Below are 20,767 nucleotides of genomic sequence, written 5' to 3'. Positions count from 1 at the left end.
ATTTTATGACCATAAATATTCGCATGATTTACAGGCAACGCAAACCTATGGCGTTCCTCACATAAGTGGACTAACCACAGGGACCCGCACTACCCCGCGGTGTTCCTCACATAGTGAGTACTGAGCATAGGCAAGACAGAACCATTGTGTCGCTCATCCCATGGTGTTGCTCATATAGGGGTACGAATCACAGGTACTGTAGAAACCGGCAACGCACTCTATTGCTACTAGTCACAAACCTATTTGGTACGTAACATAGTGGTACTACGCGCAAGTAAAAGCGACCCATGGTGTTCCCTGCGTGATGGTACCAATTACAAGTAGCCTCGTGGTTCTAATTTGATCATCCCTTGGTCACCCCTTTTAGTCACCTCTTACGACAGGCAGGGGATACCGTGGCTGTATTCTTCGTCTGCGTCCACCACCCACAGGGGGTAAACGAATATTTATCAGTTAGTTTTCCGCGATCTACTTTTTCTTTATGTGGATTATCTGTCCTACTTAAGTAAAAGGACTTTTCTAGTTGACTGTTCAACTCTCGCCAAGCTGGCTTATTCCTGTAAGCATTACACATGGTTCATAACCGTGTTCGTTTCTTTCTTGTCCCCAGTGTCTCTCACCCGAGTATCGTACTTGTCACACTAGCTCTAGGATTCAAGCACGAATATTGCAGCCTTCCGCTGTACCATCTGAAGTTCGTTGAGTCCTGTGTGGTATGGATCACATACGGCTGTTGCATATTCCAGGACTGGCCTAATGGGTGATACATAGCCTGCGCCTTCGCATGGGAACTGCTGCGCTTTAGCGTAAGTGTAAGGACTTGTACGCTTTGGTAATTACACTTCCTACGTAGGGTGTCCCATTTTAGATCTCTCATTACGTGAATTTCTAGGTACTTGCATGAGTCACTCTCAACCAGAGCGTCCTATTCAAGACAACATTGAAAGTCCCCTTGCCTATGTTTCTTTTTCATTCTTATGAGACTGCATTTTCGAAAAAGTATTTTCATTTTGTTATCGAGTGCCCACTTATGGATTATATTCATCTGCATTCACTTCGAATTTCGTTCGGCAAATCGTTGATAAACGCCGTAAATAGGAGTGGTCCTATAACACTACCCTATACTACTCCCGACTTTATAGAAACTTCGTCGGAGTATTTACTTCCCACCTTTACCTATGCGTCGGGTCTGTCAAAAATTCCCAGATCCACAGAACCACCCTTTTATCAGTATTTGTTTCCACCAATTTTCGGTCCAGAATGTCATGTGTACCACATCAAATGCTTTAGCAAAATCAATTACAATAGTATCAACTTGCACACCTTTGTCTATATATTTATATATACATATATAGCAAGCCAGTGAGGTCACGACATTCAGAAATGTGTATATTTGTATATATGATATTTGGTACGCAGGCAATAATAATTTGCCGTCTTTACAGGCACTGTTCGTAAAATCTTGCATTTTGAGAGGGTACTTTCTCTGAACAGTTAAGGTCAAATATACACTTTAAAGCACTGTCGATGAACTGATGTTATTACAGGAGAGGCTTAGGCCAAAATGTTGTTTTTCCAGAATTGCCTGTTTCCTTTGACACAATGATCTTCCTACCAGAATAATGTTATTCTGTGAGTGCGGCTTTATGCTACTATGCGACATCACGATGAGTTTTTTAATGTTGTTTGTAAGTTATTTGGCTTTAGACCCTTGAAAGACCAAACAGCCATCTATATATTACAAACTGCATTTGTTATACTTCACAATCCAACGAAACAAATTTTACACAAGAGAGGCATTGGAAGACCCCCGAAGACATGGCTCGACGACAAAGCTGTTGGCTGGAACACGCTGGTTCCAAGTGGCTCAAGACCGAAGACGATGGAAGCATATGGAAGAGGCCTATATCCAGCAGTGGATTGAAATAGGCTAGAAAAGAAAAGTATAATACACAATTGTTTACATTATATTACAAAAAGATCCAAATTAAAACATTTACATTTGTATGAAAGTTTCTTTTTAGTTCTTAATAGAATCACCTGTTTAACTTGAGGAAAACCGAAGATCGTTCGGGATGGCGAAGCTAGATGTAACCAACAAAGCCAGTGGGGTCACGACACTCAGCAATGAGTAAATCGATTTGTAATGATGAATAATGTTCGCCTCTGTGGTGTAGTGGTTAGTGTGATGAGCTGCCACCCCCAGGAGGCCCGGGTTCGATTCCCGGTTCTGCTATGAAATTTGAAAAGTGATACGAGGTCTGGAACAAGGTCCACTCAGCCTCGGGAGGTCAAGTGAGTAGAAGGGTTTCTTGTTTACAAGTTGCTGTACGTTTCACTGGCATAGATAGGTCTTTGGCGATGATGGGACAGGAAAAACTAGGAATGGGAAGGAAGCGGCCGTGGCCTTAATTAAGGTACAGCTCCAGCATTTGCCTGGTGTGGAAATAGGAAACCTAGGAAAACCACCTTCACAGCTGCCGACAGTGGGGTTCGAACCCGCATCTCCCGAATGCTGGATACTGGCCGCACTTAAGCGGGTGCAGAAGTGTTTCGTTTCCCACCTTAGCCATCCTCGAAGTGGTTCCGTGGTTTCCCATTTCTCCTCCAGGCAAATGCTGGGATGGTACCTAGCCATGGCCGCTTCCTTACATCTTCCTTGTCTATCCCTTCCGATCTTCCCATCCCCCCACAAGATCCTCCGTTCACCATAGCAGGACCCCTCCCCAGTAGCATCCCCCACCAAAGTCTCACGCTCCGGGACACCCCCCTTAAGGCGATAAAGGTGGGATCCCTCGCCAAGTTCGACGGAAAAATCAACCATGGGGGGTAAACGGATTACGAAAGAAAGAAAGAAAGAAAGAGAGAAAGAAAGAAAGAAAGATTATAAATAATATAATGCACTTTGTTGTATTTAGACGCTAACTGTAATTATACTGCAGGAAAACTTACCAGTCATCCATGTAAACTATGAACACTATGAACTATAAAACTGCCTGATCCCTGTAACTGCTTGGAACCAAGAACCCATTCCATCAACTAGCATCGTTACCCGATTGTAAGACTGAATGTCCATGTCTGTAATAACGGCAATTTAAAACTACTCGATGTTTAATTTACAAGAAATGGACAAGCAGATGATTTTTTTTAATGGAAGAAGGAAGGAAAAAGTAGGCTGTTACTGTATACTTCCACTCTAGCTAGATTGCAATGGGTAAAATTTGCTGCATTGGACACTGGACAGCCCTGAACAACTTGTTGCGCCAGCACACCGCCGTCTCGATCCTCTTATACTGCCTGCTCTATACCATTAGTTTAACACAGGAAGGCGCGACTACCAACAGTTCTCCAAATCGCCGTAAGAGTGCAGCAGTAGATGCACAATCTTCGCTGTCAGTGTGGGTGTAGCACTGTATTATTGGTGCATGAATGTGTGTGAAAACCTGAGTTATTTTGTATAATGAGTAAACGTGTCTGGTCACTTTCGTTCGTACAAGATATATTTTGAATAGAACTGTGAAATGAATTAATCATGTTATGTTTATAGATATTTCAAAAGTGATTTTAAGGTGTTGGTACCTGTTTCTTTCCGTTCGTGCAAGGTATATTTTTCGTAGAACTGAAACTTCAGATTCTTTCCCCGAAATATTCAACTGTTGTATACCATGTTGCCAATCTCAGCAAGGTTGTTCGCAGCCAGAAAATATACGACTCCATGAAATACAGTCTAGAAGAGAATTGAGAGAAAAGCGGCTGTCGGCTTTATCTAGGCAAGGAAGTAATTGGATATCCTCAGATTACTCTCGCATCTGTGCCTTTACACCTTATTTCAGAATTTGATGGAGCCTCCGCGGCTCAGGCGGTAGACGCCGGCCTCTCACCGCTGCGTTCTGTGTTTCAAATACCGGTCATTCCATGTGAGATTTGTGCTGGACAAAGCGGAGGCGGGACAGGTTTTTCTCCGGATACTCCGATTTTCCCTGTGATATTTAATTCCAGAAACACTCTTGAATATAATTTCCTTTCATCTGCCATTCATTAATCGTTGCCCCGGAGGGGTGCGACAGGCTTCGCCAACCGGCACAATTCCTATCCTCCCTGCTAGATGGGGGGCTTAATTCATTCCTTCCTGGCCCGGTCGAATGACTGGAAAGAGGCTGCGGATTTTTTTTCCAGAAGGTGATTAAAGCCGTTGTGGACAGTGGATTCCTTGCGATAAAAATTGTGACGGACAATCACTAAACGCCTTCATGTTTAGAAATTTTGGACAACCTCAGATATCCAGACGATAATATTCCAATCAAACTAGAAACAGGAAATCAAATCCTAGCTTGCGGGTACTAGGTTCGTGTTGTTGAAGGGAGGATGGAGTGTGGCATTTGTGTCAGCAACATCTCACTGCCTAGAGCTTCGACACCTCTAAATGGAACTGATTATACATCAGGACAGAGGAGGAGTTCGATACCCAAAACCTAGTTTTGTTGCTCTGGTGAAGCATCTCCAGGAGTTCGTTTAAACAGATGTGCCCTATTGTCGAAGTCCTTCAAGCGCATGAGCGTAATACGAGGACTGGCGACGTCTTCCCTTTCAGAATACCGGGCGAGTTGGCCGTGCGGTTAGGAGCGCGCAGCTATGAGCTTGCATCCGGGAGATAGTGGGTTCGAACCCCACGGTTTGCAGCCCTGAAGTTGGTTTTCCGTGGTTTCCCATTTTCACTCCAGGCAAATTCTGGGCTGTACCTTAATTAAGACCACGGCCGCTTCCTTCCCATTCCTAGGCATTTACTATCCCATCATCGCCATAAGACCCATCTGTATCGGTGCGACGTAAAACAAATATTAAAAATCTTTCAGAATGTGTTTTGTTACAGTGTGAGGTCAAAGAACATCAGCAAAATGTTAGTGATATTATCCTAACCAAGTTCGTAAGACCTCTATTATTTGATATTGCGTTGGCAAGAACACAAAAAGTACGGTACCATTCCAAGCCTTCGTGCAGGAAAATCTTTAAATTGTGCATGAAGAGGCCAACTGCGACTTCGTGCAGGTAATATTGCCGATATTTAATATTACTGATGTATTTTACGAGCTTCAGTGAACATATGACCATACTGCATAGTGTTTTGTAGGCTGTCGTCATTAGAATAAGTTTAGACCATTGTGCGTCTATGTCTGCCATCTAGCGGAGAAATTTTGTTGCAGCGTAGTCGCAAAAAGGCTCGCATAGAGCAGGCAGTATAGGAGGATCGAGACGGCGGTGCGCCAGCATCACGCAGTTCACGCAGCCGACGTTAGAAAGCGCTGCAACACTGGTTGCTAGCTGAGATGATCTGTATGCCAACTTGTACCAACAGAGGTCGTTTGTAGTACGCTGGGCAGTGCTACGAAAAATGAATTGCTCTTCGGAGAAGTGAATACCGGTAATGGTACCTTTCAAGGGAAATAAAAGGTAGATAATATTTGGTAAGAAAATGTATGGTTAGGAAAACTAAATAAACTTTCTGAAGTAAAGCTTTTTGTATGAAATACCAAACCCCGCAGAGCAGAATTACGTTAAATGCTGAATAAACAATGATTCAATTGTGTGGAGAAGAAAACAGCAGATCGAATACCAGTTACAAGAAATCAGATTGGAGCAATTGAACATTTTTAACTGAAGATTGTTAAACTTAGTGAGATAAATCTAATCAAGGCATTAATACGGCAGGAATAATGGCACATTTCAAACACCGATAGATGGAGAAAACAAAAACTAGAATCGGTATTGCGTGTTTCTGAACTTAAAAAACTCTGTTTGTTTAGTTCTGCTGCCGAAAGGTGGGACACTGAAGAATTTTTTCCTACTTCAGTCTTTTGAAATGCCGAAGATGTCCTCCGTCGTGCCGGGAAATCATGATATAGGAAGAGTAAAATAGGAATAATTATTCCAGGATGGTCGCCAACTTCCTGAGAGAGAAGTAACCTAAATTGTGACAAGATTATTGTTTTCGGTTCCTGTTGGTATGTGGCGAAAAGAAATTGTAATTTAAAATTAACATTTGTCCGTCTCTGTGGTGTAGTGGTTAGTGTGATTAGCTACCACCTGCGGAGGCCCGGGTTCGATTCCCACTCTGCTACGAAATTTGAACAGTTGTACGAGGAGTGGAACAGGGTTCAGTAAGCCTCGGGAGGTCAACTGAGTAGAGAGGGGTTCGATTCCCACCTAAGCCATCCTGAAAGTGGTTTTCCGTGGTTTCCCCACTTCTTATCCAGGCAAATGCTGGGATGGCAACTTAAGGCGAAGGCCGCTTTCTTCCCTCTTCCTTGCCTATACATCTTCCCATCCCCCAGAAGCCCCTGTTCAGTATGACAGGCCCAGTTGTATCCCGATCAAACGTCTCACGCTCCAGGATACTGCCCCTTGAGGCGGTAGAGGTGAGATCCCTCGCTGAGTCCGACGGATAAACCAACCCTAGAGGGTCGTCATCATCATCATCATCATCATCATCATCATCATCATCATCATCATCATCATCATCATCATCAGTTCTCTATCATCAGGTTTTCGCATGCACTTTCCAAGCTGATCTGTCTTCTGCCATCCCTTTAGTCTTCCAGTATCTTCCATTAATTTTCACACCGTCCATCGTCTGATACCTCTTTCTTCCTCTCAACCTTCTCCCTGCAACTTTTCCTTCCAATGCCTGTGTTAATAAACATTTCCTTGCTAAACAGTGATCGAACCAATTCTTCTTTCTCTTTTGAATGGTTTCTGGTATTATCGTCCTTTCTGCACCTACTCTTTCCAATACTGTACTTCTTCATTCCTTATTTTTTTCTTTCCAGTTGACCTTCTCCATATCTACATTTCAAAAGATTTCAATCTTCTTTCTTCCTCCCATCTCAAAGGCCAAACCTCAGTCAGAACGCTCAGCGTAATGGCTTTCGGTTCAGAGGGCCCCGGGTTCGATTCCCGGCCGGGTCGGGGGTTTTAACCTTAATTTGTTAATTCCAATGGCACGGGGGCTGGGTGTATGTGTTGTCTTCATCATCATTTCACCCTCATCACGACGCGCAGGTCGCCTACGGGAGTCAAATAGAAAGACCTGCACCTGGCGAGCCAAACCCGTCCTGGGATATCCCGGCACTAAAAGCCATACGACATTTCATTTCAGTCTCAGTCAGACGCATAAAGAACAACGCTCCATACAAAGCACTTCACTGACCTCTTCTTAAGATCCACATTCAGAGATCCACTTATCAGTACCCTTAATTGCATATATGCTTCCTTGGCCATTGTGGATCCTGCTCTGCACTTCATCCAAACAATATAGATCACTTCTGATTGTGCTATGCAGATACTTGTACTATTTCTTCACCTCAGAAAACTATCCTTGCTGTTACATCCATTTCCTTACTCATGATCATTGTCTTAGTCTTCTTTCTGTTAATTTTCATACCAAAGTTTTCACACGATCTGTTCAATTTTTCCAGCATGATGTACAGGATCAGATTTTCAGTATGCGCCAGGTAATTGAAAAATGCTACGAGAAGAATAGGCAGTTGTGTTTATGTTTCGTAGATCTAGAGAAAGCATATGACAGGGTACCGAGGGAAAAGATGTTCGCCATACTGGGGGACTATGGAATTAAGGGTAGATTATTAAAATCAATCAAAGGTATTTATGTTGACAATTGGGCTTCAGTGAGATTTGATGGTAGAATGAGTTCTTGGTTCAGGGTACTTACAGGAGTTAGACAAGGCTGTAATCTTTCACCTTTGCTGTTCGTAGTTTACATGGATCATATGCTGAAAGGTTTAAAATGGCAGGGAGGGATTCAGTTAGGTGGAAATGTAGTAAGCAGTCTGCCCTATGCTGACGACTTGGTCTTAATGGCATACTGTGCCGAAAGCCTGCAGTCTAATATCTTGGAACTTGAAAATAGGTGCAATGAGTATGGTATGAAAATTAGCCTCTCGAAGACTAAATTGATGTCAGTAGGTAAGAAATTCAACAGAATTGAATGTCAGATTGGTGATACAAAGCTAGAACAGGTCGATAATTTCAAGTATTTAGGTTGTGTGTTCTCCCATGATGGTAATATAGTAAGTGAGATTGAATCAAGGTGTAGTAAAGCTAATGCAGTGAGTTCGCAGCTGCGATCAACAGTATTCTGTAAGAAGGAAATCAGCTCCCAGACGAAACTATCTTTACATCGGTCTGTTTTCAGACTAACTTTGCTTTACGGGAGCGAAAGCTGGGTGGACTCAGGATATCTTATGCATAAGTTAGAAGTAACAGACATGAAAGTAGCAGGAATGATTGCTGGTACAAACAGGTGGGAACAATGGCAGGAGGGTACTCGGAATGAGGAGATAAAGGCTAATTTAGGAATGAACTCGATGGATGAAGCTGTTCGCATAAACCGGCTTCGGTGGTGGGGTCATGTGAGGCGAATGGAGGAGGATAGGTTACCTAGGAGAATAATGGACTCTGCTATGGAGGGTAAGAGAAGTAGAGGGAGACCAAGACGACGATGGTTAGACTCGGTTTCTAACGATTTAAAGATAAGAGGTATAGAACTAAATGAGGCCACAACACGAGTTGCAAATCGAGGATTGTGGCGACGTTTAGTAAATTCTCAGAGGCTTGCAGACTGAACGCTGAAAGGCATAACAGTCTATAATGATAATGTATGTATGTATGTGTATGATGTACATTTTTTTCAGTTTCTGCTAGGACCACCTTGTCGTCAGAAAATCACATGCATTCAATATTCTTTCCTCCCACATTAACACCTTGCTTACCTTGATAACAACTTCGAATTATTTCCTCAAAGTATATATATTAAACAATGTTGGTGAAATACAACAACGTTGTCTAACCCCTTTAACAATTTTGCTTTTTTCCGGCAAATTCTGTCCTACTCTTACCCGAACTGTTTGATTTATGCAAACATTCTCTATTATAAATAAATAAATAAATAAATAAATAAATAAATAAATAAATAAATAAATAAATAAATAAATAAATAAATAAATAAATAAATAAATAAATAAATAAATAAATAAATAAATAAATATTGGTTGAACAACGTTGCAGAGCCGACAGCCAATCAGAATACGATGTTTCCACCTGTATTTGTTTACATCGGGTAGGACGTGCTGATGATGATGCTTGTTGTTTAAAGGGGCCTAACATCGAGGTCATCGGCTCCTAGTGGTACGAAATGAGACGAAATGTAATGAATTAAAAGTCCAAAATCCTTCACTGACCAGAATTCAAAACATGAGGACGAAGAATGAAGGGATGGATATGAATTTGAAACAATCAGTGGATCCGAGCCGTAATACCTAACATTCACAGAAACTAACGTAAAACAATAGTATTACTGACCAAGGGACTGCTTCTATAGCATAATACCAAATCGATGATGCTTGTAGTCTAAAGGAGTCCAAAACCCAAGTCATCGGGCCCTCATAATGGTACGTATCGCTAGGAAAGCAGAACCATGGTATTTGTTATGTCGCGCTACTAGTCAAAAGTAGCGCAGACTCGCGGTATTCCACACATTATGGTACTACTCACAGGTAATGAAATTCGCACATGTAATACAGACCTATGGTGTTTCGCACATTGCGGCGCCATTTACAGGCAACGCAAACCTATGGTGTTCATCACATACGTGTACTAACCACAGGGACCCGCACTATCCCGTGGTGTTCCTCATATAGTGGGTACTAATCATAGGCAAGCCAAAAACATAGTGTCGCTCCTGAAGTGGTTACTAATCACAAACCTGCTAGTTGCTTTACGTCGCACCGACACAGATAGGTCTTATGGCGACGATGGGACAGGGAAGGGCTAGGAGTGGGAAGGAAGCGGCCGTGGCCTTAATGAAGGTACAGCCCCAGCATTTGCCTGGTGTGAAAATGGGAAACCACGGAAAACCATTTTCAGGGCTGCCGACAGTGGGGTTCGAACCTACTATCTCCCAAATACTGGATACTGGCCGCACTTAAGCGACTGCAGCTATCGAGCTCGGTAATCACAAACCTAGTTTGTACCGAACATAGTGGTACTATGCGCAAGTAGAAGCGACCCTGGTGTTCGCCACGTGGTGGTACTAATCACAAGTAGTTTCATGGTTCTAATACAATCATCCCCTGGTCGCCCCTTTTAGTTGCCTATTACGACAGGCAGGGGACTCCGTGGGTGTATTCTTCGTCTGCGTCCCCCATCCACAGGGGGTCCGGGGCAGCAGGTAACACCGAACCGATTATTACAGGAGTTCCCATGTATCCAACATTTTAACCATCAACATCTCTATTTCATGTTTCGTGGGTTATTACAAACAATTCCTGCAGCAACATCAGCATTCCCCGTCTCTAGTATGACAACAGTGGAGTCCTCAGGGACGCCTCATGTAACACATCAGTACTTATATCCGTAACATTAAAAGAAGCGTTTTGACAGATAGGGATGGATGGAGGAGCATTGCACGGTGTTGCCACATTCCTTTCTCCTTCCCCTCACTTGCGGCTCACTCGTCCGTTCGTTCAGACCGCTATGTTCTGTTGTACGTAACTCAGAAGTGAGAGGTTTGGCAACTCCAAGCAACACGAGCCGGCCAGCAGGCTCATCTCCATGGCAACCGCAGTGGGTCCGCCCACGTTTCCATGGCAATGATACCCCCTATTCCCTTCTCCCCAACCAGGCAGCCAGTAAACGGACCTCCATCTAAGAACTGCCAGAACGCATCCTTCAATATTACGACTGTAGTACTGCAGTCGCCCAGATGCCAGATCCTTATCAATTGTTTACATAGTCTATTCTTAAATGATCTCAAAGAAGACAGAAATTTCTCGAGCACTTTCCTTGGTAAAATTCTTTCAAACACTAACTCCTCTCCTTATGAATGAATATCTGTTCCAATTTGCAAGTTTCTCAGTTCTAATTATTGTGCGTTTTGATGGGGGTGACAGCCCGACTCCTTGGCTGAATGGTCAGTGCTGAGGCCTTCGGTTCAGAGGGTCCCGGGTTCGATTCCCAGTCGGGACGGGGATTTTAATCGCGACTCATTAATCCTTCTGGTATTAACTAGTTATGTTGGTGCATCCGCCCTAATCAATACAGTACCAAGTCAATTGTGTAAAATACTTGATTCATTATACATTAGAGTACATGTTTTGGAGAATATATGGATTCTCTTCTTCAGCTACACAGGATAAAATCACATATTATTTAAAGACCTTATAGAAAAGGGGAAGGAGAGGGGGGACCTTAAAAGTTAAAACTGTAAATATGTAGAATGGCAGAAATTAAAAGTTGGATCATAATGTCTTGGATCATGTTTCCAATCTTGTAGTATTCATTAATGAAAACCTACAACCAGTTTTCCAGCCAGTGACCGGGTCAGGGATGGAATGAATGAAGTCCCCATCTAGCGGCGAGGTTTGGAATTGTGCCGGCTGCCGAAGCCTGTCGCACTCCTCTGGGACAATGATTAATGACTGACAGATGAAATGAAATGAAACGATATTGGAAAATGTTGCTGGAATGAAAGATGACGGAAAACCGGAGTACCTGCCTCCGCTTTGCCAGCACAAATGGAGTGCCCGGGATCTGAACCACAGAACCCAGCGGTGAGAGGCCGACGCGCTGCCACTTGAGCCACGGAGGCTTCATGGCAGTAAATATTCTTCAATATCTTTGTGCTCAGATTATCTGGCCCGCTTGATTTTTAAAGAATTTTCTTCGAAAAGAGACTGTCCTTCCAAACTAGAAATCTTTAGTGTGATACACTCATTTCGTTCGGGATGCTGACTATTGCTTCCCCATTTTCAAATCGCCATAAAATTATGTGTGACTTTTCTTAAATATTAAACACTTTTATTCTGAGACATCTTCACAGTCTTCACTATTCAACAGACTAATTTGAAGTCTACAATAATAAGCGGTACATTGCTGTCTATAAGAATTGACTTTACACTGCACCAACACAGACAGGTCTTATGGCGACGATGGGATACGAAAGGGCTAGGAGTGGGAAGGAACCGGCAGTGACCTTAATTAAGGTACATCCCCAGCAAGCATTTGCCTGTTGTGAAAAAGGGAAGCCACGGAAAAGCTATCTTCAGGGTCTCTGTCAGTGGGGTTCGAACCCACCATCTCCCGGATGTAAGCTCACGGCTGCGCGCCCCTAACCGCACGGCGAACTCGCCCGTTACATTGTTGTGAGCAAGCCCCAAATACGTAACGAACAAAAATCAACACTGGACGTTACAATCGAAACATTTCTGTGATCAAAATACGTCGTGGTGGTGGTGATTATTGTTTTAGGGGAAGTACAACTATGCAACCGCCCTATATAACACTAATCAGAGAGAAAAAATGGAAGGGATCCGGCACTTCGAAAACTGAAGATATCGGCCAAAGAAAGACAAGGGCCACGAAGGGCGTGAAAATGAAAGACTCTCTAGCCCTCGGAAACGTAATAGCGTCGGGGTCAGAAAAGAACAAAAGTTGACCAAGGAAGGTCGGACAGAATAGATGAAAGTGTGTAGCCTGGCACAAGTAAGTGGAAGCAGTCAGGACTCAGCTAAGGGTCCCGTGGTCGCCAACCCACGCTCTAAAGTTCAGAGCCCGTGGGGCCCCCTTTAGTCACCTCTTACGGCAGGCAGGGGATACCGTGGGTATTTTTCTTACCACCCCACACCCACAGGGGGATCAAGATACGTCGTTAAACCATATGTCGAATAAGCGATGCCCTACTAAGATACTTTTTAAATACAGTGGTTATATTAGGGCTGGCCCCATGGTGTAGGGGTAGCGTGCCTGCAGGCTCCGGGTTCGATTCCCGGCTAGGTCAGGGATTTTTACCTGGATGTGAGGGCTGGTTCGAGGTACACTCCTACCTGACGGTGAGAAAGCAGCCCCGGTCTAGAAAGCCAAGAATAACGGCCGAGATGATTCGTCGTGCTGACCACACGACACCTCGTAATCTGCAGGCTTTCGGGCTAAGCAGCGATCGCTTGGTAGGCTAAGGCCCTTCAAGGCTCTAGTGCCATGGGGTAAGTTTAGTGGTTATATAGGATTTAGACGTGACCGTTTAGATTTCGCCGTTATATCGCAGAAGTCGTAAAAGGCCATATCGCAATAAACGGATTTGATTGTATTAAGTTTATTTGAAGAATGTGCAAAATGTTCAAAAAATATAACTATTAATCCGTTTTACGTAGATTACTTCTCCTTGTACCAAAATCATTGTATTGTAATGTAGATTAGTGCCTAATTAATAGAAATGTGAAATAGAAGTATAAGAGCGACGGCATATAAAGTGATTTGAAAGGGTGGTGTTAAAAACTTTTCTAACACTGTACTTTAGATCGTTATTTTCTATGTATTTTCATTCTTCTTTGTCTTTATTTTCATTATTTTTATTTTGTACTTATTTTTACACGGGGAGCTGTGAAATAGAGATTAAAAGAGGTATTTTTCTAGGTCGTGCTGCAATGGTTAAATTCACTGAGATCTGGCAGAACCGGGCAATATCAAAAGCTACGAAGATGCGCTTGGTGGAATCACAAGTGTTCTCAGTCTTTCTGCACGGCTGTGAGACCTGGACCGCGAATGCTAGAGACGAAAATCGAATTGATGCCTTTGAGATGTGGTGTTGGCGGCGATTGCTGCGTGTACCCTGAACGGAAAGAAGAACCAATGTTCTCATTCTGAACGAACTGAGCATCGAGAAACGTCTATCTTCCCGTATGAGTGAGTGTTACCTCCAGTTCATTGGCCACATTTTCAGAAAGAAAACTTGGAAAAAGACAATTTTGCAAGGCAAAGTTGAATGCAGTAAACCACGGGGAAGAACAGCAAGTAGATGGTTAGATCAGGCGAAGAAGATCACTGGCCTGCCTCTTCAGATGATGTTAAGGAAAGCTGAAAACCGCTCTGGATGGAGGTCATCTCGTAAAGGCTGCAACGCAGAAATGATACGAGTTATGAGGTCTCGACGCTCAGCAATGAACAAAACGATTAAATGATTATTATTATTATTATTATTATTATTATTATTATTATTATTATTATTATTATTATTTTGACTTATTGTATAAGTATTGTTGTGTTAAGAACGTACTATATTGGGTCTACTGCTTGTGTACTTCCAAATAAATAAATAAATAAATAAATAAATAAATAAATAAATAAATAAATAAATAAATAAATAAATAAATAAATAAATAAATAAATAAATAAATAAATAAATAAATAAATAAATAAATAAATAAAAACACGGCCAAGACCATTAGAAATGCTAAGAGGCAATATAACAACGACATCATAGATCAGGCAGAGAACGACTTTCAAAGGAACAACACCAGTAACTTGTACAAAACTCTAAAATCTCAGACAAACGCTTACTCAGCCCCTACACTCCACCTTCGAGGACCAGACGGAGAACTGAAAATGAACAATGAAGATTGTACTACAGCCCTTGCAAAATATTTTGATGGCCTCCTCAATGCAGAAGAACCACAGGAAAAACTACAATTTCAACCTAAGAATGTGATTAACCCTGACTCCCTTCCTCCTACCAAAGAAGAAATCAAACAGATCATCTCTGAACTGAAATCTAACAGAGCAGCAGGCGAAGATGGCATCATTGCAGAATTATGGAAACATGCAGGTGAAGAGTCAATTGACAGTATCCATAGAATCATAACTGACATCTGGACAACAGAAACACTACCAAGGGATTGGACTTCAGCTATCATCCACCCGCTGCACAAGAAAGGAGACAAGTTAGACCCTAACAACTACAGAGGGGTCTCTCTCCTATCAGTGACGTACAAAATCTTCTCCAAAGCATTGCTTAAAAGAGTGGAGGCACAATTAGATTCCTGCATAGGAGAGTACCAAGCTGGATTTAGGAAGTCAAGATCATGCACAGAGCAGATTCTGAACCTCAAAACTATCTTTACCTACAAAAACCTCAGCACGTCACCCTATGTAGCAATTTTCGTTGACTTCCAGAAGGCTTACGACTCGGTAGACAGACAGTCCCTCTTTGAGACGTTGACTGAAATGGGACTGGATAAGAAGACTCTGAATCTTGTGAAGGCTACCCTGACAAACACCATGTCCAAAGTCAAATTCAGAGGGGTATTATCATAAAGTTTCGAGATCAAAACAGGTGTTAGACAGGGAGATGGTTTGTCCCCTATCCTGTTTAACTGTCTGCTGGAGAAGGTCATTCGGGAATGGACGAACACACTAGCTGACAACTCTGGATTAAAAATCGGCTACAAAAAAGACAAGTTAACAGTTACTTGCTTAGCCTTCGCAGATGACCTCACACTCTTAGCTTCAAGTATGGAAGAAGCTACGTACCAGCTGTCCTCCCTAGAACGCATAGCAGCTAAAGCAGGGCTAAAGATCGCTGTCAATAAAACCAAATTTCTGACCAACATCAGAGAAGCACCCAACTTCATTTCTTTGGGGGACAAAATAATACACAAGGCCAACTCATTCAAATATCTTGGAGAGTGGATAACCCCAAATGTTAATGAGGAACTTGCAATGAAGAGTAGATGCACTAAATTCGAAAGAGCTTATCATCTTTGTAAGAATATATACAAGTCTAAATCCCTCTCCTTGAATCTTAAACTTAGACACTACAACACCGTAGTAAGACCATCTGTACTGTACGCCTCAGAATGCCTAAACATGACCCGGAAAGGACAACTCAGAAAACTGGACCTGAAAGAGCGAGAGATCCTCAGAAGGATTATGGGTCCCATTAAAGAAGGAGATGGCTACAGAATCAGGCACAACAAGGAACTGTACAGTAAAATAGAGAGCATTACAACAGCTATGAGGAAGAGAAGACTAATCTTCTATGGTCACGTAGTCAGGATGGACAGCCAGAGACTCACTTCAAGAATCTTCAACACTGTATCTAGAGGGAAAGCAACAAATGCCAAATGGACGAATTTAGTGCGGAAAGACCTACAATACCTAAACATTGATCACGTTGACATTTACAACCGAGATAAATTCAGAAAGTTAGTCAAGACATCTGACTCTCTCCAGTCACTAACAACTAAATCACTGCGTCCAGGGGTAGGGGTGAAATGGACTCAAGAAAGGAAAGACATCCATAGCGCTAGAATGAAGGAATATTGGGCTAAGAGGAAGAAAAGGGCTCACCAGAGTTAAGAACCACGTGGTCCATCGTAGGCCTAAACGAAGAAGAAGAAGAAGAAATAAATAAACATACATACATCATAATTAAAGACCCTTATACCTTTCAGCGTTCAGTCTGCAAGCCTCTGTGAATTTACTAAACAACTAATGCTGTGACCTATCTCCGGATTGTGCTGTAAAACCAACACAATGGAAAGAAAGAAAGAAAGAAAGAAAGAAAGAAAGAGAGGAAGAAATAACACAACGAGGGTGCGCTAGCACCACATGAAGCTCTTTCACAAAGTGAATTTCCCAGGTAGTGTCTTCCCCGGCTTTGTCACTGAGGCCAGCCCATCCTCTTTGTCTTTCTCCTTAGTTAGATTCTTCCCTTTTTCCTATATCTTCGTTCTTTACAACTTCCCTATCCAATCCCTCCCTCATCGTTCTGTCAAGTCTCACGTTCTTGTTAGAGCCATTAAACTTCTCATTAAGTTCTCTGGCTCCGCGGATACACTACTCTTTGCTTTGAAAATTACACTGCGAACGTAGAGTAAAGTTCTCTGCGTGTCAACACGTTCAGATGAGGTGCAGCAAAACCACTGCAGTCTACTCTAGGATCCTCAGCGCACGTAATTGAAATTTAAAAAATATGAACTGGTTAACTGTGAATCGTTTATGTTCCTCGCCATGTAAGCGCATACACTAAGGGTACAACCTCATTCGTTCTCTGTTAATAGTTTTATATACCAGGCGAGTTGGCTGTGCGCGTAGAGGCGCGCGGCTGTGAGCTTGCATCCGGGAGATAGTAGGTTCGAATCCCACTATCGGCAGCCCTGAAGATGGTTTTCCATGGTTTCCCATTTTCACACCAGGCAAATGCTGGGGCTGTACCTTAATTAAGGCCACGGCCGCTTCCTTCCAACTCGTAGGCCTTTCCTATCCCATCGTCGCCATAATACGTATCTGTGTCGGTGCGACGTAAAGCCCCTAGCAAAAAAAAAATGAAATAGTTTTATGGTTATTTTCTAACTGTTGGGTACAATTCAGTGTCATTAACCACGCAGTTTAAGGCCCTGATCATGCATGGTTGTTTACATTTTTGGGCAGGTTTAGTGACATCTAGGAACAGTCAAAGGGACTGTGTTTTTGATGCAATATAAACATTCAGCGTCGGTGTTCTGGCGATCTTGGAATCGAGGTGATGCAACACTTTTTTTTGATGTGTGAATGTTGCTAGATTTTTGGTCTATTTATTACGCGTTAAAACATTAAAATATGTTAGTATGTTGCGTGGCGTGTGACGGAAGTCGTGTTCACGTGTCATAGGTTCGCCATCCCTGCTCTAGGACGACAAGCGTCTTGAAAATCCACAGTCTGTTAGCAGTCATTTGACCGGGTCAGGAATGGAGTGGTTGAAACCCCCATCTAGCGGCGAGGTTAGGAATTGTGCCGGATGCCGAAGCCTGTCACACTCCTCTGAGCAATGATTAATGATTGACAGATGAAATGAAATGATATTCGAGAGTGTTGATTGAATGAAAGGTGACAGGGCAAACCGGAATACCCGGAGAAAAACCTGTCCGGCCTCCGCTTTGTCAAACATAAATCTCACATAGAGTGACCGGGATTTGAACCACGAAACCAAGCCGTGAGAGGTCGGCGCGCTGCTACCTGAGCCATGAAGGCTCACAACAAGTATCTTACCCTTATTAATTTGTGTTAGTACAAGCATATTTATGTCATGAGTCTGAACAGTGTTATCCTTAGCTTACAGTAGACATTATGAATAACTGCATAACTGTATGACTAAATGAATGAATGAATGAATGAATGAATGAATGAATGAATGAATGAATGAATAAACATTCCTCTCTCCCATTCACGAACAGTCACGAACTGGGGAGAGAGCATCCATTCCATTATGCAAACAACACCGTTGACCACAATCTTGTAGGCCTCCAACATTAAGATAGAGGCTACTTGATTCCCGGAATGGTATGGGACAAGCTCGTTTGCAGTGACCCGCATTTTCATTCCCGAATATAGCGGTCTTAAACGTCAACCTTGCTTGGAAGACCACACATTTCCTTGCACTCGAGAGTGTGTGTTCCAGCTGTAATTGCGCCATCCGTCAAGTCCTCCAAGCAACTTCAGCAGAGCTGCACTTGTGCGCTTCTTGGCCATCTAAAGCCGTTTACTTCACAAGCTCTTTCACAGTTCACTTCATGCTACTCACAAAACTCCATTAACCCATTTTCCGCACAAAAACAGTTTTGTATTCAAATAACAAATACATTATCGTGTATTCATTTAATTCACTCAAGCTGCCTGCCCAGACGATAGAGCGTTGCCTTTCTGCCCGATGATAGTGGCATTATTATTATTATTATTATTATTATTATTATTATTATTATTATTAATAATAATAATAATAATAATAATAATAAAAAATATTTGCTATTTGTTTTACGCCGCACCGACACATAATAGGTCTTACGGCGACGATGGAAAAGGAAGGACCTAGGAATGGGAAGGAAGCGGCCGTGGCCTTAATTCAGGTACAGCCCTAGCTCTGCTGCTGCTTCTTCTCGTATATTGTTTATTTTCAAATCTTTCTTGACTTCATGAATCCAGGTTGTTGTTGACTTCTTCTTCCCCCAAAGATATCTGAAGATCCGTTTGGTTATCCTGTTGTCATCCATTCTGTATAAATGTCCATCAATCCCCATTGTTTCTGCTATGTTTTTTTTTTTTGCTAATTGCTTTACGTCGCACCGACACAGATAGGTCTTATGGCGACGATGGGACAGGGAAGGGCTAGGAGTTGGAAGGAAGCGGCCGTGGCCTTAATTAAGGTACAGCCCCAGCATTTGCCTGGTGTGAAAATGGGAAACCACGGAAAACCATTTTCAGGGCTGCCGACAGTGGGGTTCGAACCTACTATCTCCCGAATACTGGACACTGGCCGCACTTAAGCGACTGCAGCTATCGAGCTCGGTGCTATGTTTTCTATGTTCCGGCGCATTTCAAAATGGTGTCCGGACATTTCGTATCACGGACATTCCGTACCGCTTGATTTCTGAGGACATTTCGTACCACCTAGGTCGTTATCAACCTGCCAACGGTTTTCCTGTAACCCTCAGATATTTACGCCATGACAATCCATACCACTTGATGTCAAATTGGGATTCCATTTCCACGCCAGCGGGCGTAATGAGCCTAACAGGTACACTTTAGGAATCAGAAACAAAAATAATTTACAACATTTACTAAAGAAAACTTCTACTGTATATTATTTTAACAATTGCCCTTTAAACTATACTTATCACTTATGTTTACGTAAATATTATCATAATAAAGTCAATTTTTTGAAGTATAAATCCTGAAACGAAACAAAACAATAGAAATATACATCGTGTTCGGGCGCAATGTGCCTGACGAGAACAAGGATGGATAATATTACTATTCCTGTATTGTTGTGAATGTTAACTAAGTTAAATAAAAGATTCTGATGAACTGGACGATATGTGCTTGAAGGTCACGCGGAAAGAGGAAACTAGAAGGTGGAAGCAGCTATACTGCTAATAATAAGAGTTGGTGTCTGACATTTCTTAGAGGGAGGTCCGTTTACTGCCTGCCGAGGCGGAATAAAGGGAGCGGCTGTGTGGTTGCCATGGAAACGAGGGTGGGGCGACTGAGATTGCCATGGAGATAAAACTTGAGGGCAGCTCGTCTTGCTGGGAGTTGCCAAACCTGTCACTGTCACAGATAAGAACCTGATTGTTTGTATAAGAGTGATCGCAAATGGGACGACACCGCCTGGCCAGGTAGTCTACAACAGATCACAGCGGTCAGAATGAAGGAGGGAACAAGTGAGCCGGAAGCGAGTGGTAAGAGTATGTAGAAAGGAATGCTGGAATGTGGCAACATTGTGAAATGGCACGTGTAGTGCTCCTCCCTCCAACCTTACCTGTCAGACACCAACTTTAGTTAAGTCTAGTATAGGTCCCCGCGAGTGATGAATACGACACAAGAATTAACACGTGTGCCAATCGACCAGTTGAGCCCGACGTAAAGTTAACATCGTTAGTAGTCACATGGTGCGGAGGCTTCTCCGCCAGTAGTTGACAATGGATATACACATGAATACGTGCAGTAGGATATCGTTTTAAGTTTCGCAGTATTCTCCACTCTTTCAAGTGGTACGGAATGTCCTCTCCTAAATACTTTAAAGTCATTAACTGACACTTCGCAGGTAATCAGCCGGTCAAGTGGTACGAAATGTCCGTGGTACGAAATGTCCTAGAACCTTTCAAAATTATTTCTTGATTTCCAGAGTTCTGTAGTTCTTAGCGGATCGAGGATTATCCGTATATTTTTTTCTTCCACTACTTCTAATCTATTCAGCTTGTAATTCAGTACTAGACATTCACTCGCGTATAGGCATTCCGGCTTGACTAATGTACTGTAGTGTTGTATTTTGAGATTTTTAGATGAACCCTTTTTTTGCTGTAGATATTCCTAGTTTTTTTGTTTTTGTGTTTTTGCTAGGGGCTTTACGTCGCACCAACACAGATAGATCTTGTGGCGACGATGG

General features: G+C 42.6%; 1 protein-coding gene across 1 annotated transcript in view; it reads right to left on the bottom strand.

Annotated features, from left to right (window-relative positions):
• The window catches only part of LOC136881791 (uncharacterized), a 954,543-nt gene that overhangs the window by 430,169 nt on the left and 503,607 nt on the right, over nt 1-20,767 (bottom strand). The gene's annotated exons all lie outside the window — the stretch shown is intronic.

This window comes from Anabrus simplex, chromosome 10 (genome assembly GCF_040414725.1).
Source record: "Anabrus simplex isolate iqAnaSimp1 chromosome 10, ASM4041472v1, whole genome shotgun sequence".
NCBI lineage: Eukaryota > Metazoa > Arthropoda > Insecta > Orthoptera > Tettigoniidae > Anabrus > Anabrus simplex.
The sequence above is the reverse complement of the archived record's forward strand: the minus strand, read 5'-3'. Positions and strand labels throughout refer to the sequence as shown.